Source organism: Chiloscyllium punctatum, chromosome 8, assembly GCF_047496795.1.
Source record: "Chiloscyllium punctatum isolate Juve2018m chromosome 8, sChiPun1.3, whole genome shotgun sequence".
Lineage (NCBI taxonomy): Eukaryota > Metazoa > Chordata > Chondrichthyes > Orectolobiformes > Hemiscylliidae > Chiloscyllium > Chiloscyllium punctatum.
The window spans coordinates 9,835,449-9,853,440 of NC_092746.1; positions in this window are offsets into that span (position 1 = coordinate 9,835,449).

The window sequence follows — 17,992 nt, forward strand, 5'->3', positions numbered from 1 at the left end:
AGCACAGAATCTGTATGGGTGGAGTTGAGGAACTGCAAAGGCAAAAAGACTCTAATGGGAGCTATGTACAGGCCTCTGAGGGCAAGCATGTGAGGAAGAAAATATCATCAGGAGATAGAAAAGGCAATTGAGAAAGTCACTGTTACAGTAATCATAGGGGACTTCTTCATGCAGTTGGACTGGAAAAATCAGGTTGGTAGTAGGTACCAAGAAAAGGAATTTGTGGAATGTCCACAATATAGCTATTTGGAGCAACTTGTGGTAGAGTCTATTCCAGAAGAGGTAATTCTGCATTTGGTGATGTTTAATGCAACAGACTTGATTAGCGATCTTAAGGGAAAATCCCCTTGGGGGTGTTGGCCAAAAGCTGATTGATTTCACCCTGCAGTTTGGGAGACAGAAGCTTGAATAAGATGTAAAAGTATTACAATTGAGTAAAGGTAACTACAAAGACATTAGGGAGGAGCTGGCCAGAGTTGTTTGGAAGGGGAGCCTAGCAGGGAAGACGTTGGAACAACAATAGCAGGAGTTTCTGGGGATAATTTGAGAGGCACAACAGAAATTCAGCCCAAAGAAGAAAAAACATATGAAGGGGAGGACGAGGCAACTGTGCCTGAGAGGGTGGGTCAGAGAAAGCATTACAGCAAAAGAAAATGCATACAATGTGGTAAAGCATTGTGGGAAGCCTTTGAAAAAACCCACCAGAGGACAACAAAAAGAGCAATGAGGGGAGAGGGTGGAGGGGTGGGGTGGGGAAGAAGATGAAATTTGAGGGTGAGCTAGTCAGTACTGTCAAAAAAAATTGCAAGAGTTTTTTTCAGATATATGAAAGGTAAGAGAAGGGCAGGATGGACATTAGACCGTTGGAGAACTGTGCTGGAGAAGTAGTAATAGGGAACAAAGAAATGGCAGAACAACTGAATAGGTACTTTTGCATCAGTCTTCATGATGTAAGACACCAGTGATTTACCAGAACTCCAAGTGGGTCAGGGGCAGAGGTGAGTGGAACGGCCATCATGAAGGAGAAGGAGCTGGTGAGGCTGAAAGGACCAAAGGTGGATAGATTACCTGGTATAAAATCATGAAGGATATAGATAAGGTGAATAGCAAAGATTTTTTCCCTAGGGTAGGGGAGTTCAAAACTAGGGGGCGTATTTTAAAGTGAGAGGAGGAAGATTTAAAAGGGAGCTGAAGGGCAACTATTTCACACAGAGAATGGTTCATATGTGGAATGAACTGCCATGGAAGTGGTAAATGCAGGTATAATTACAACATTTAAAAGACAATTTGGACAGGTACATGAATAGGGCAAGGTTTGGAGGATTATGGGCCAAATGCAGTCAATGGGACTAGTTAAGTTTGGGAAACTTGTTTGGTATGGATGAGATGGATTGAAGGGTCTGTTTCTGTGCTGTATCACTCAACAACTGCACCCAGAGCTCTGAAGGAAATAATGGAGCATTGGTGGTGATCTGGGAGTGTGGGGAGGGGGTGGTGGTGGGGGGGAGGGGGGGGGGGGCGGTGGCAGAGACGGGGTGGTCTTGTGTTCACAGAAGATTGGAAAATGGCTAATGTAACACCCTAGTTTAAAAAGGGAGGGAGGCAGAAGACAGGAAAGTGCAGACTGGTTAGCCTGACCTCGGTTGTTGGGAAGATTTGGGAGTCCATTATTAAGGATGAGATTGCAGAAAGTGCATTGTAAAATAGGGCTGAGTCAGCATGGCTTCATCAAAGGGAGGTCATGCCTGACAAATTTGTTAGAATTCTTTGAGGAGGTAATGAGCTAGCTAGATATGATCTATTTGGATTTCCAGAAAGCCTTTGATGAGGTGTGACATAGGAGGCTACTAAATATGAGTCCATGTTGTTAGTGGCAAGGTACTGGCATAGATAGAAGATTGGCTGATTAGCTGAAGGTAGAGTGGGGATAAAAGAATCTTTTTCAGGTTGGCAGCCGGTGACTAGTGGAGTTCCACAAGTGTTCTTGTTGAGACCACAACTATTCATGTTACAGGTTAAAGATCTGGATGAAGAAAGTGAGGGCATTGTTGCTAAGTTTGCCTATGACACAAAGAGAGACAAGTTGTGTTGCAGAAATGGGGAGGGTGCAGATGGACTTATACAGATGAATAAAATGGGTGAAGTGACAGATGGAATACAATGTGGGAAAGTGTGAGTTTACGCACTTTGGTAGGAAGAATAGAGGTGTAGACTGTATTCAAAATGGGGATAAAGCTTCAGAAATCTGAATCACAAAGGGACTTAAGAGGCCAAGTTGTGGATTCTCTTACACTTAACGTGCAAGTTCAGTTGTCAGTTCAGGCAAATCATTTTCAAGCGGGCTAGAATACAAGAGTAGACCTGTACTGCTGAGGCTATATAAGGCTCTGGTCAGACCGTGTTCAAGATACTGTTTTCAGGTTTGGACCCCATATCTCAGGAAGGGTGTGCTGGCATTGGAGCGGTCCAGAAGGGTTTTACATGAATGATCCCTGGGATGAAGGGCTTGTCATAAGAGGACCATTTGAGAGAACTCTGAATCAGTCCTTCATGGACTTTAGAAGGATGACTGGGGGACATCTTATTGAAAGCTACAGAATACTGAGAGGCTTTTGATAGAGTTGGTGTGGAGAAGATGTATCCACCACTTGGAGAGACTTGGACCTGAGGACACAGCCTCAGAGTGAAGGGATGACCATTAGAATTGAGATGAGGAGGAATTTCTTCAGCCAGATGGTAGTTCATCTGTAGAACTCATTGCAACAAAGGTTGCAAAGGCCAAGTCATTGAGTGCATTTAAGACAGAGATAGGTAGGTTCTTGATTGGTAAGGGGATCAAAGATTATGGGAAGAAGACAGGAGAATAGGGTTGAGAAACATATCAGCCACAATCAAAAGACCCAATGGGCTGAATAACATAATTCTGCTCATATATTGTATGTCTTTATAGGCGAATAGCAGGAAAGCACATTACTGCAGTTGAGTGAGGAATTGATTGGTCAAAGTGCAGATTTCTCTTGCCCCTCAAAGGTAGCATCATGAGTGTCCAGGCCATTGGGGAGCTCCAGTTTTCATCCAATTATTCCTTGACTGTAGCTACCAGCACAAAGAAGCCTGGATCATAATGACACACTTTATTCTGACTCCTCCATCTTTCTCCAGTCAGCTGCAATACACTGGAAAGGCAGAGGGAAGCTCTGGTGTGCTAGAGGCCATTGGTAGACTGGAGCAAAAGATTGAGGAATCTGTCCATAGACTCACTAATGTGGTGGCTCTAGCACCTATGGAAAGGGTGACGGTTGCCTTGGAGACCCAGTTCCAGCAGAACATTCAGTGGCTGTTGGACTCTGAACTATACTCCATCACCATAGCTATGAATGCTTAAAATCAATGATAAGGTGATAGAGGAGCAATGGAATGTGACCGCTCACCAAATGCCCAATTCCACTACAGGATGGTGCCAGTAGACATACAAACACAGGGAGGACAGAATACCATGATGACGTTCTGTTACTTACAAATTGAACATTAAAAGAGACCCTACAGCCAAAAATTGACTGTAAATTCTCAGGATGTTTGGAAAAGTCCTGTGTTCAATTAGATTAGATTCCTTACAGTATGGAAACAGGCCCTTTGGCCCAACAAGCCCACACCAACCCTCTGAAGAGTATCCCACCCAGACCCATTCCCCAACCCTATACTTACCCCTGACTAATGCACCTTACACTATAGGCAATTTAGCATGGCCAATTCACTTGACCTGCACATCTTTTTGGATTGTGGGAGGAAACCAGAGTACCCAGAGGAAACCCACACAGACACAAGGAGAATGTGCAAATTCTGCACAGATAGTTGCCTGAAGCATGAATCGAACCCAGGTCCCTGGCACTGTGAGGCAGCATTGCTAACCACTAAGCCACCGTGCCACCATTAATCTATGGAATATTACACTTTTAGATTGTCAGGGAAACTTCAAACAGGGATATTTAAAGAGACAAGATAATGAGGGACTGGCTATCTCTCTCAGCAGAAAGCTTATTTGCAGATTATGACCCAAATGTTTTGTGGTTGACCCTTGCAGGATTATGCAAAAACATTGATTAAAAACCAACTGCAACCTCTGGTATCTGTGCATGTTAGTAGGCTAAATGATAGTTTGCTTTGAAGGTCATGGTTTGAGGACAGCCGTGATGCAGCTGTCTGCTGCAAATAAAAGGAAGGCCCTTTCTTCGTCTGATTGCTGGAAGCTAGGTGAGCCAGTGAAGTCAGCGTTGAGAAAGTAAAAATCTATCGGCAAACTCTGGAGCAAAGAATCATGAAACCAACTGCTTCACTACCAATATCAGCATCATCAATGTCAGGATAATCAATATGAGCATAATCAATATCATCCAATTTAATGGCTGCAAAGATCAATCATCCACTTCTTATGAAAAACGGAGACTAATTCCTATATCTTTTCAACTGTTACCCTTTTACTCAAATTCACATTTCTAATCTGTGTGTACGTGTTTTTTATTTAGCTAATAAACTCACCCCTTCATTAACTCAAGGAAGCCTGGTTCATTTGGTCACTTTTAAAATGTAAATACATTCAGATTGGGAAAAGATATTCACAAAGAAAAGGACCTTTTCTAAATTAGACTTATAACCAAACAAATTGAATCCAACTTAAGAAGGGGAGACGGTTTGTCCCTCCTCCCTTGGGAACATAACCGCTTTTGTTGGCCTATCTGGAATTGTAAAGAATTCGGGAAACCACGAAAGAAATTGCTGGAGAAACTCAGCAGGTCTGGCAGCCTCTGTGGGTAGAAGCAGAGTCAACACACAGAAGGCACATCAGTAAGATGGATGCTCACTCAATCTGTAAATAGCCAACTTTTATAACTATATCGTCATTGTCACAGTGTCTGCTGTAGTACCTGTGGACCTCAGTTAAATTCCAGCCTTGGAAAGATGTGAGGCAGACCAAGCATTAGAACCTCACCTTCAGGAGATACGCAGTGTGTTTGCAGTGTCCCTTGTTGAAGTGTTTCAGCACTCTTGCCATTGCTGTGCTGCAATTTTATTATTAAGGGAGTGGAATCAACTTTTCAAAAAGTTGGTGGTAGGACTCTCTTAAAAACCATGTGGATACCATGTATCAAACTGGATCTGTGGGATGTCAGCAATGGCTAAGAATCCTGATGTCCTAGCTGTTTGACTAGCCACATCAGAGGCTTACCAGATGAAGAAGAGGCCTTTTTTGAACATTGCATCAGCATTTAGTGGTGAAAGTTTGTGAGATCTACAGAGTTACTCATTCTTTGGTCAGATAAGCCTCAGATAAATTGATGAAAGAAAGCAGTAATCTTGGATGGAATTGGCACTCAGTCTTTGGGAACCCAAATCCTCGTTTATCAGCTGGCATCAATATGACACGATGGCTTTAGAAATCCTTAATATCTTTTGTCATTGTATCTTTATTTTAGGTATCTCCAATGATGACCCCCTTCTCCTCCATCTGTAGGCTGTGACAGACCCTCCATACCCTCTTCTCTCTGGTTTCTTATGTGCTTTGCCAATATCAGAGGCAGCACTGCCAGAAGAACTGCCAGACTCACATTAGCTTCAGCAGGTCGTGTCAGGTACATGCAGTTCTCTGATAAAAGTAAACAGAGTGGAGACAGCTAACCATGACTTCCTTTGCAATGAATTTAAATTTCATGCCCTCACAGAGGACATCATTCAGCCAGTGCTACTGAACCAGTGTACTGTGTGGATAAAGAATTTTTAGTGCTGTAACATTTACATGTGTAAGGTTGGCCACCAAGTTTTGTATTTTCTTTTGTCATTATACCAGGAGGACCCCCTGGAAATACCTCAATCTTCCCCCAGTTCCACCTCAGTAGTAAAGTAAGAGTAGACTGACTCTTTATTGTCAGTTGATCTGGTTGCAAGAGGAGAGTTCACATCCTTAGAAGTATGTGGTCAAGATTAGAATATTGCTGGAAAAGCACAGCAGGTCAGGCAGCATCCGAGGAGGAGGAAAATCAACATTTCGAGATTCCTGATGAAGGGCTTTTGCCCGCAACATTGATTTTCCTGCTCCTCGGATGCTGCCTGATCTGCTGTGGTTTCCAGCAATACTCTAATCTTGACTCCAATCTCCAGCATTTGCAGTACCCACTTTCGTCCTTAGAAATGTATGTCTTGGCCATTTGAGAGGATAAGGCTGTGATGCATTCAATATTGTTGAGCTGGTAGATCACAAGCTGGAAATCAATGGATACAATGCAGCTGTAATGTGTCTTTATGTGTGCATGTTTGAATTACTTGAACAATATTGAGTTCTGGAATTTGATTGTCAGATCAATATGGTGAGTTTTTAAGTTTATGTGAGCCACATTGGGGGCTCTGCCTGTGACCCACGATTTATACCTATGCCTCATATTCCTGTTCCAATGACCCAATGTTCCCCACCCCCCCCCCCCATCATTTTTATTCATCCCTTTATCTTATTATTCATGCAACTTCTTTATTCCCACAACACTCACAAGATGCCTGTGCTCTTGCTGACTCTGCACATCGAGGCAAGAATGATCATGACTTGTCGAATCCTTACCTTGAGTATGGTAACCACCAATCACGACCAGCTCTTATATCTCAATCCCAAATATCTCAATTGCCCCAAATGTTATGGTCATTCCCTCAGCTACCCAATACAGTGAGGCTAATTCACAAAATTGAGTTACCTGCAGCACTGATGGCCCCAAGACTGACCCCTTAAAAATCCTCAGTTTATGTGCAACTCACCCTCCATGACTGACGGTGGCGAAGACATCCAGGTCTGGCCATGGTCTAATCCTGGGACTGCATGCCATGGATCCCTGGACTTGATTTGTATCATCTGCCCAAGTGACCACGATAAATCTGTCAGACTGGAAATGGCCTGACTGTGGCAGTACCCTTTGACACTCTGGAGTTCAGTCTTGCCCCACTAAACAGTAGTCTTTGCGAGTTTCCTGCATCACCCTTCTCTTCAAGCTCATGCAGTGTATTCACCAACAAAGCCGCTAGCATTTGCACAACCTCTGATGTGAACGCAGCATCATGCCACACAATATGTCTCTTCCCTTTAGAAAGTTTACTTTTCACTGTTTCCTGGGGCCACAAACTTCTTGGCCTCCCTTTGTACTGAACACCAGCAAGCCACAGGATACCTGGCTGTCCACCTGTGTTAAAGTTACAAGTACCAATGTCCACTGAAGCTACCTGTAAGCCAATAAAGTCTGTCTGCCCATGTCCACTCACGTTGCACCTAGGCCAACAAATTATGCCTGAACCCGGTTAATGTCAAGCAACCAGTTATTCTGAGGCTGATGGGTTGCTGTTGTCTACTTGTGCGAATGGAAAGTTCAGGGAGACTATTCCCAGTGATGACAGAAGCATCTGCTGCAGAGGCTGGAGAGAGGATAAGCAAGTGGTGGCATGGTGACTCAGTGGTTAAGCAAGGGGTGGCATGGTGACTCACAGCGCCAGGGACCTGGTTCAATTCCAGCTTTGGACAAATGTCTGTGTGGACTTTGCACATTCTCCCTGTGCCTGGGTGCTTCAGTTTCCTCCCACAGTCCAAAGATGTGCAGGTTAGGAGAATTGGCCATGCTAAATTGCCTATAGTGTCCAGGCATGTGCAGGCTAGGTGGATTAACCATGGGAAATGCAGGGTTACAGGGATAGGGTGGGCAGGTGGGTCTGGATGGGATCCTCCTCAAATGGTCAGTATGGATGTATTGGGCGAAATGACCTGTTTTCACATCATAGGGATTCTATGATTCTAAGTGGACAAACACTTGGTAAGTCAAACATAACATGGTGAAATGTGAGGTTACTTACTTTGGCAGGAAGAAATGGAGAAAGACTGCAGAAAGCTCCAGAACAGAGGGATTTATGAGTCCTTGTCTCTGAATCATAAAAAGCTAGTATCCAAGTTCAGCAGGTAATAGGGAAGGCAAATGGAATGTTGGGCTTTATTTCAAAGGGAGTGGCGTATAAAAACACAGGGAGATTTTGCTCTGACTATACAAGGCATTAGCCAGATTATAGGAGAAAGTAAGGACTGCAGCTGCTGGAAATCGGAGCTGAAAAATATGTTGCTGGAAAAGCGCAGCAGGTCAGGCAGCACCCAAGGAGCAGGAGAATCAACATTTCGAGTATAAACCCTTCTTCAGGAATGAGGAGGGTGTGCCAAGCAGGCTAAGATAAAAGGTAGGGAGAGGGACTTGGGGGAGGAGCGTTGGGAATGTGATAGGTGGAAGGAGGTTAAAGTGAGGGTGAAAGGCCAGAGAGGGGGGTGGGGGCGGAGAGGTCGGGAAGAAGATTGCAGGTCAAGAAGGCGGTGCTGAGTCCGAGGGTTGGGACTGAGATAAGGTGGGGGGAGGGGAAATGAGGAAGCTGGAGAAATCTGCATTCATCCCTTATGGTTGGAGGGTTCCTAGGCTGAAGATGAGGCGCTCTTTCTCCAGGCGTCTTGTTGCCATGGTCTGGCGATGGAGGAGGCCAAGGACCTGCATGTCATTGGCGGAGTGGGAGGGGGAGTTAAAGTGTTGAGCCACGGGGCGATTGGGTTGGTTGGTGCGGGTGTCCCAGAGGTGTTCTCTGAAATGTTCTGCAAGTAGGCGGCCTGTCTCCCCAATATAGAGGAGGCCACATCGGGTGCAGCAGATGCAGTAAATGATGTGTGTGGAGGTACAGGTGAATTTGTGATGGATATGGAAGGATCCCTTGGGGCCTTGGAGGGAAGTGAGGGTGTGGATGCAAGTTTTGCATTTCTTGCGGTTGCAGGGGGAAGGTGCCGGGAGTGGAGGTTGGGTTGGTGGGGGGTGTGGACCTGACGAGGGAGTCACGGAGGGAGTGGTCTTTCCGGAATGCTGATAGGGGAAGGGAGGGAAATATATCCTTGGTGGTGGGGTCAGTTTGGAGGTGGCGGAAATGACGAAGGATGATACGATGTATCTGGAGGTTGGTGGGGTGGTAGGTGAGGACCAGTGGGGTTCTGTCCTGGTGGCGATTGGAGGGACAGGGCTCAAGGGTGGAGGAGCGGGAAGTGGAGGAGATGCGGTGGAGCTAGATTATAGCTGAAATACTGTGAATAGTTCTGGGCTGCCAAGGACATATATCCTGGCATTGGAAGTGTCCAGAGAAGGCTCATTAGATTGATAGTAGATACAAAGGGACTGTCCTATAAAGAAAGCTTGAGACGATTAGTCTTGCATGCATTGGAATGTAGGAGAACGAGAGGTGACCTTATTGAAAAACATGTAAGATTCTTAGGGAACTCGACAGATGCAGAAACATTATTTCTCTTTGTGGGAGAGAGAAGGGCCAGAAGGCACAATCTCAGAGGAAAGTGGCACACATTTAAGAACGAGACAAAGAGGAATTTCTTCTCTCAGAGGATTGTCTCTGAAATTCTTTACCACAGAGGGCTGCAGAGGTTGTGTCTTTATGGATATTGGAGGCAGAGATAGGCTGACTTCAACTCAGTAGCGCGAATCAACAGTTATGCGGAAGAGGGAGGAAAGTGGAGTTGAGGATTATCAAATCAAACATGATCTCTTTTAATGGTGGAAGCCACTCAATGAGCTGAATAGCCTACTTCTACTCCTATGTCTCGTGGTCTTATATATGAAGCAGTATGCAGAAAAAGGAGGGTTGCTGACATAACAATTCAAGACTGAGGATTGATCTCAACCGATACCCACTCAGGTTCTATTGTTGAAATTTTGAGCTGTTGAAGTTCTCATTTGGGGAGAATTTAAGTAGGAAGCAGATAATAAGGAGATAGACATGCCTACTAATCTGTTTCTTGCAGCCTAATGGCAAGAATTTGATCTCATCCATGATTTTGGGCTCTTGACCAATTAAGTGCTTACTATTTTTCATGTCACCTCAGTAGGAGAAAATTGTATCCCTTGTATGTTGAGATATGATAATATATTATTTTTATTTGAGCTACACCAGGAACTTTCAATAGCAAGGTTACTTCAGATTTACATTTACTCAGGTTTGGAAATGCGAATAGTTTCAAATTGAACATTAGTGAGCATTAATCAGCAACATTAGTGAATTTAAAACAATCCTTAGATAAGCACATAGATGATGATGGGATAATGTAGGGGGATGGGTTTAGATTAGTTCACAGGTCGATGCAACATCAAGAGCTGAAGGGCCTGTTCTGCGCTGTGTTGTTCTATGTTCTATGTTCTATGATAGCATGCAGGTCGTTTGAGTCTCACAGATGGTAATTTTTAGAACCTGTACTTTAATTTTGGGTTTCTGTCCTCAGACATTATGGAGTCTTGCATATTCATAATTAGTAAAATATAAAAGCTCCAAACTCTGTGCAACACAAAAGTTGCAAATGCTTATTTCCAACAAGATGAAGTACTGCATCGTGGTTTTGACTGATGAAGCTATGCTATTGGATGGTGTAGGACTTATGTTTCTGTCTGTTGTTCACATATGCTAAATTCCCCAAAGTCAGGCAGATGAACACAGTGGAGGATCAGATATGTCTAAGAGGAATGTGTTACCCAAGTTACTCAGCTTTAGTGGGACAAAACAATTCACAGGAGAGAAAAAAAGTGAAAAATGTTACTTCACTAGTTGTCATTTGAGAGGCAGGGCTATCATATCTTATTGTTTATGAAGAATAATGTTTATTTTGGTTGTGAATTACAACACCATCCCATAAACACTAAAGATTAAAAGAACAGAGAGATAAATGGGTCACAGGGTCAGGATTTCATTAAATTTTCAAGGAAGAATCAACAAAAGTAACCATGGAGACAGCACAAAGAAAGACTTAAGTGCAGTTTCTAAGAGTTGGAGTAAACATTTAATGAAATTGATAACTGAGTGCTTTTAAGTTTGGTAAGAGTAAGCAGCAAAGTATAGATGGTGGGATTCTACTTAAATCCTGGATTATATATAAAATGTATCAGGCTCTATATGACTGCCACATTACCTGTATTTTTGATAGCATTGCCTTCTACATAGAATTTTCATATATATGTTTATGGCACAGAAGAAGATGATTCTGCCCACCATGCCTTTATCTCATAATTATTCTTAAGTACTATCCTCTGTGCTCCTGCAATTAAACAATAGGGCATTATTTAGAATAAATGAGTCAACTCATCTGTTAAAATATTGGGGAAAGGAAATTGAAATGGTTGTTCACAGTTTAGTATCCCCAATATAATGTCAAGGTTTGTGTGCTTTTTATTTTGTTTGAAGTTTGCTAATGTTAATCTGGAAACAGTGCTATGCATCTAGTGAACTAATATTCTTGATAACCCAGGAAAGCTCGCAAGTATATACCTTTGCGATTACAATTTTTTTTCAACAATCCTCCAAACAGTCATGTTTTAAAGGAGTGGGAAATGTTGGAATTTCAGATAATATGTACTCAAAATCTGAATGTTGATCCTCACTACTTACATAATGAAAGATAATTTATGGCACAGTGAAATTGGAAATAATGAAACATGATCTCTGATGATAGTAGACAGCACTCTTTCAAATTCATTGATCTGTAATAACTTTAACAATTATACAATAGTGTGACACAGACAATTTCTCAGTTATGACTTGGAGATGCCGGTGTTGGACTGGGGTGTACAAAGTTAAAAAATCACACAACACCAGGTTATAGTCCAACAGGTTTAATTGGAAGCACTAGCTTTCAGAGTGCTGCTCCTTCATCGGGTACTTGTGATGAAGGAGCAGTGTTCCGAAAGCTAGTGCTTCCAATTAAACCTGTTGGACAATAACCTGGTGTTGTGTGATTTTTAACAATGTAGTTCCTCAGTTAGTCACTAAGAGGCACTGTCTGTTCATTGTATGCTGCTTGTATTTTGGATTTCAAAATTATCTTAAATAACAATCATTTTCAGAATTGCAGAATAATTATAATACCAATTTTAGTATAGAAAATGAAGCAGAACCTATGACAGTTTGATCTTGTTTCAAATAATTAAGGTTTTAATTTACCACATGTTGATTAAATGTAACGGAAATAAACAGCAATATCTATCGTAGTTAGTATTTATGTTGTAATTATTAATTAGAAACTGATGCTTTTTTTTCATTTTCTTTTTAGATGAGGCGATGTATGCAAGCTAGCATAGTTTTGATGGGAGTCAATTGGTGGTGATCTGTTTGAAAGTGCACCATTGCTCACCCTGCTCAAGGCAATGGCAAACAGTGCAGAAAATTATTCAATAGCAGCAGTACAGAGCTTTGTAATGTAGGCACCACAATCACCAGATTGAAAACTGTTGCACCATTCAAACTAAATTTAAACAATCTGAATTGTTGCAGTTCATATTCTGTTGGATGAAGCCATGCTATATATTTGGGGGTCAGGCTCACCTTTTCCTGTCGCACGACATCTTGATTCTGTGGGCTCAGCAAATGTAATAAACTTAGGAGGAGGGGGAGCAGAATGTTGTTGTATTTAGGTAGGCAATGGCACGGTGGTTAGCACTGCAGCCACACGGGACCTGGGTTCAATTCCCACCTCAGAAGACTGTCTGTATGGAGTTTGCTCATTCTCCCTGTGTCTGTGTGGGTTTCCTCCCACAATCTAAAGATGTCCAAGTTGGGTGAATTGGCCACACTAAATTGCCCATAGTGTTAGGTACATTAGTCACGGGTAAATGTAGGGGTCTGGGTGGGTTGCTCTTCAGAGGGTCAATGTGGACTTGTTGGGCCAAAGGGCCTGTTTCCATACTGTAGGAAATCTAATCTAAAAATGGATTTCAACTCAGAGTATTGGTTGTGTTTTTGTAGCAGGCATCACTATTGCAAAAACAAACACTTTCACAATAATCCTTAATTTAGTTGATCCTGAGTGCACAAAAGCTCATTGTATCAGCATGATAGTTAAATTTCATATGTCCTTAGTCCATTGAGAATTGTGCTTCTGTACAGCACAGATCTGGGTCAAGTTTTTTTTTGTTCTTTACCTGAGACTATTGGATTGTTTGGGAACTGCAAATACAGGGAAATTAAGAACGCATGCTTGCCCGATTTAAATCAACAGACAGAGAATCTAAGTTTCTAAGGAGTGATCCAACATGTTGCATGCTGGTAAGAGATAAAAAGAGCTAGGAAAAACAGGAAGTTGGAGGTTGAAGTGATTTATTTTACCTAAGGCATCATATTACAGCGTGGGGTTGAGTGGATCATTCACCAAAGCCATTTTTGTGCAGCAGGCATTTTCATGTTTTTTCAGCTAACATCTAGGTTTTGTGTTTGTTCTGTCGATTAAGAAAATTGTATTTCTCTTTGAAATGTTATGTTTTAAAAAAAACTTTATTGATAATTTGGAATGTGGAGTATTCCTTTGAAACTTTTTTCTTTCTTAGTTTCACTCTTTGATGTCAGCATTTTAATAATAATAGCTCAGCTGTTCTCACCTTCCCTCTTCTATGGCTTTATCGCTCAATCCACCATCCACTTGAGACAGAGCTACTTTAGCCGGTTAGGCACCAGCTTCGATCACCTGCTTGCATTGAAGACAGCAAGAAATGGCTTTGAATATTATCAGTAATATTTCTAGTGATGCACAATGCCAAAGTAATCAACCTCTGAAATAAAAGTGTGGAAACTATACAATGCTGTTCCTACATGAATACATGATGGAAATTCAATTGGTTGGCCTCAAAAATAGATGCAGAGTCATACAATGTAGTGCATGCAGCACGCCAACTTACTGATGCCAGCTCGTTATAATCATCTCATGTGCTGCTCACTTGTTCCACACATTAGTGGGGCACCCAATATCATAAATAACTTGCATGATTTAAGTCAAGCTTGCACTAAAAGCTAACCTACACCTCATAAAGGGGTGGTGAATTGTGGCTGTCGCAGCTGTTGAGCTAGACCTGAGAAAGAGTGAAGAATAGCTAGCTGTTGAAGAGAACGAGATCAAGGTTTCTTCTAATTTGTTTGGAGTATGCAACAATTTATTTCAGAGCACAGAGTCCCTCGAAATATTTTTTTGTACAGTTCATTTGCACAGCCTCATCACTTACCAATGTGGACACGTTGGTAATTTTCCCACATTATACACCACCTCACAATTTTCTCCCTTTCACCTAGCCCCCTCTTCACAACTTACTTCGCTACCTATTTTTATATCGCCAGCATTATCAGCAACTCAACATTGAGTTTCTTCATCCAAGTCATATAAATTTTAAATAATTGAAACTCCAGCACTGTTGTAGTCCACTGGCTACAGCTTGCCACTGTGCCACCTTATCACAGATGTTAATCTAACTGGCCTGTATTTTTCTGCTTTCTATCTTCCCTTTGCTTGGATTGAGGAGTCGCATTTGCTATTTTCCAATCTGATGGGACTCTCAGGAATTTATGAAAATTAAGAGCAATGCTCATCCTATTTCAGCAATCACTTTTTTTAATGCCCAAGGGAGAAGTCCATGGAGGCCTGGAGATTTGTTAGATTTTAATTCTAATAATCTTCTCAATACCTTTTGCCTGGTGAATGTAATTGTTTTAAGTTCCTTCCCTTTGCTTCCTAATTCACAATGAGTTCTTGGAAGTTGTTTTAGATTAGATTAGATTCCCTACAGTATGGAAACAGTCCTTTTGGCCCAACACGTCCACACCGACCATCTGAAGAGTAATTCACCCAGACCCATTTCCCTACCCTATGTTTACCCCTAACTAATGCACCTAACACTACGGGCAATGTAACATGACCAATTCACTCTAACCTGCACACCTTTGGACTGTGGGAGGAAACCGGAGCACCCGGAGGAAACCCACGCAGACATGGGGAGAATATGCAAACTCCACACAGACAGTTGCCCGAGGCTGGAATCGAACCTGGGTACCTGACACTGTGAAGCAGCAGTGCTTATTTGTATCCTTTCAGTGAAGATAGATACAAAATACATCTGTCCTTCCTTTATTTTCTATTGTTAATTGTCCAGATAAGCTCTCTAACAGGTTGTCCTTGTAACCAGTATTAATACTGATTTTCTTTTTTCTTGTTAAATACATGCATAAATGTTCATGATCTGTCATATTTTAGCTAGCTTTCTCATGTATTCTAATTTTTCTACCTTCCTCAATCCTTTAGTCATTCTTTATTATTTATTATTTTCTGTCCAGACATCTGACATCGTTGTGTTATTAAATGCTTTTTCTTTTACTCTGATTCAATTTTGTTACTCACGTATGTTTCCATTTCTACCATCTCATTCTAACCTTGTATTTTTGAGTGTACATTAAAACACCATCTCTTTATGTCTGCATGGCTTTTCTTCTGGTGCTCTGGTTTCCTCCCATTGTCCAAAGATGTGCAGGTTAAGTAGATTGGTCATGTTAAATTACCCGTAATGTCCAGGGCTATGCTAGTTAGATGGATTAGTCTTGGGAAATGCAGGGTTACAGGGATGGGGTAGGGGGATTGCTTTGGATGGGATGCTCTTCAGAGGGCTGGTGTGGACTTGATGGGCTGAATTGCTACTTCTACGCTGCAGGGATTCAATGAATTACCAGGAGATTAATTGGTGAAAGAAATCAGTAAAAGGATCAGTGAGACTTTGGAGAAAGCTGTTGAAGTACTGAAGAGTATTAGAAGAGTTTTGTTAAAAGTCTTTGTTCCTGAAAGGAAAAAAGGAACATGCTAACATGCATAAGGTATAGCCAGAGTAGGATTGTGAAAAATAGAGACGATTAGAGCATCAACATTGCTATAATTGCAGTCAACGAGAGATGTTAACAATACCAGACTAAAGACAGTTGCAATGTAAACTTAAGAACTATGATTGTAGCGACATGAAAATGAACAGCTTGTTAAGTTTGGGTGTAGGAGTCCGTAAAATCAAAATTGATGCATCTACAGACTACAAATCAGATTTAAATTTGCCAACTTGTCATGATTTTAACCTGAGGAGGTAAAAGGACTATTGAGAAAGGGTCATTAAAAAAACACTTTTCTATGTTAAAACTGGACCACATAGGGTAAAAAAAAATTGAAATCTAAGAGTACAAATTCACGAACGTTGCTGCCCTCTGCATTTTAACACATGACATAGGAGAAGTTGGTTAGATTGGTTGATTGGTTCACAATGCAGGGTAATGCTAACAGTGTGGGTTTAATTGCTGCCTGAGATCACCCCTTTCTAGAAGCATGGTAACCCTCAGGTTCAACTCACCGCCTGTCCTTCTCATGGGATGATTACTTAATCATAATATTCCCTTTACTGGCAAGAAGTTGTTTCTCAATGATTTTCCATTCTTAAAGTTCACCAATGTTCACTCCTTGCTTCAACTAATATACAGTTTAACTACAATAATTATATGTAAACTTTTAAAATTTATTTTGCTAAACTCAACAATGTTTAAGAAAGAAGTGTAACAAAAAGTTAGTATTTATATGTTTATAATGTAACATGACCTTATAGTAGTATTAAACCTGTAAACCATTTTTTTTTATCCTACAGTACAGGGACTGGCCATATACAGTTTCTTCCCAAGATTCAGTGTTGGTGAAGTGCTGACAGGCAGCTGGCCTGGCTCTGCTCTGAGCTAACAAACTGCTCTAATTACTCTTAAGTATGTGAGTTAAATCCTGTCAACCTGCCTACCCACCCTGGACATCATGGCACTTGCCAATGCAGTAAAATGGGAAATCTCATCACTATTAGCTGTGATTCCCCCGCAGCATACATTGCATACTTTATCACCTAAAACTTTATTTCACTCTCAAAGATTACTTTGGTTTTGTTCATCAAATATTACTCATGAGTTACGGCATCTCTGCTGTTCAAGTGTACGCTGACAGAAAAATACTTCTCTCACAAACGTTTTGGCCCATTGGAAAAGGGCAGCAATTTTATGATTACTCTCATTATTTTATGACCAATGACATTTTGCGTATTATTATTGCAACATTTACAAAAACCTGACTTTTCTTTCAAGCCAGAAAGCAGAGCCTAAATTTTAAACTACAATACCCCGTCACTCCCCTAAATTTCCTAACTGGCAAGACACATTTAGTTGAGATAAAATATTATTATTGAGCAATCTGACTCATTTTTATAAGGAAGGCATCAATTAAATTCCAAAGTCAAAGACTGATTACATCAATGGTGGCGTAGCTTTGTTAAGTGATGCCCAACAGCTTAAAGAATCATAGAATTCCTACGGTGTGGAAGTAGGCCATTCGGCCCATCAAGTACACACTGACCCCCCTGAAGAACATCCCACCCAGACCTACCCCAATCCTGTAACTCTGCATTTCGCACAGCTAATCCACCAACCTGCACATTCCTGGACACTATGGGCAATTTGCCATGGCCAATCCACCTAAGCTGCATGTCTTTGGGCTGAGAGAGGGAACTTGAACACCTGGAGGTGACCCATGCAGACACAGGGAGAATATGAAAACTCCACACACCCAGTAGCCTGAGGCTGGAATTGAATCCAGGTCCTTAGCACTGGGAGGCAGCAGTGCTAATCACTGATCCACCGTGCCACCCTGATCCAAAATAAAAGCTGCTGATTCCCAAGATAAATTACTTTCGAGGGCTTATTCAAACTTCTCGAGTAATTTCAGATTTCCAACAACTGCAGTATTTTGCTTTTCCTCATGAAAGCTTTTGGTATCCCTCAGTGCAGACCTTCAACCTTTTCTCAACTCAGCTGATCCCTATCTGGAGCTAACGTTGCCACCCCAATTTCTGAGCACCATTCTGAAAAATCCTTAGCTGCAGCATCTTGCTTCTGATGTTCCACCTTATTTAGACTGTCCCATTTGGCTGGCCACTAGATGTGACACAGCCTTACAATATACTGACATGTTGTTAAGACCAATAATGTCTTCAGAACCTTGGCCTTGCCAGATCCTCTGTTAGTTTCAAACTCTTTTGCAGGCTAGTTGGGTCCCTGTTAGTAGTGGGAGTCCAATAAG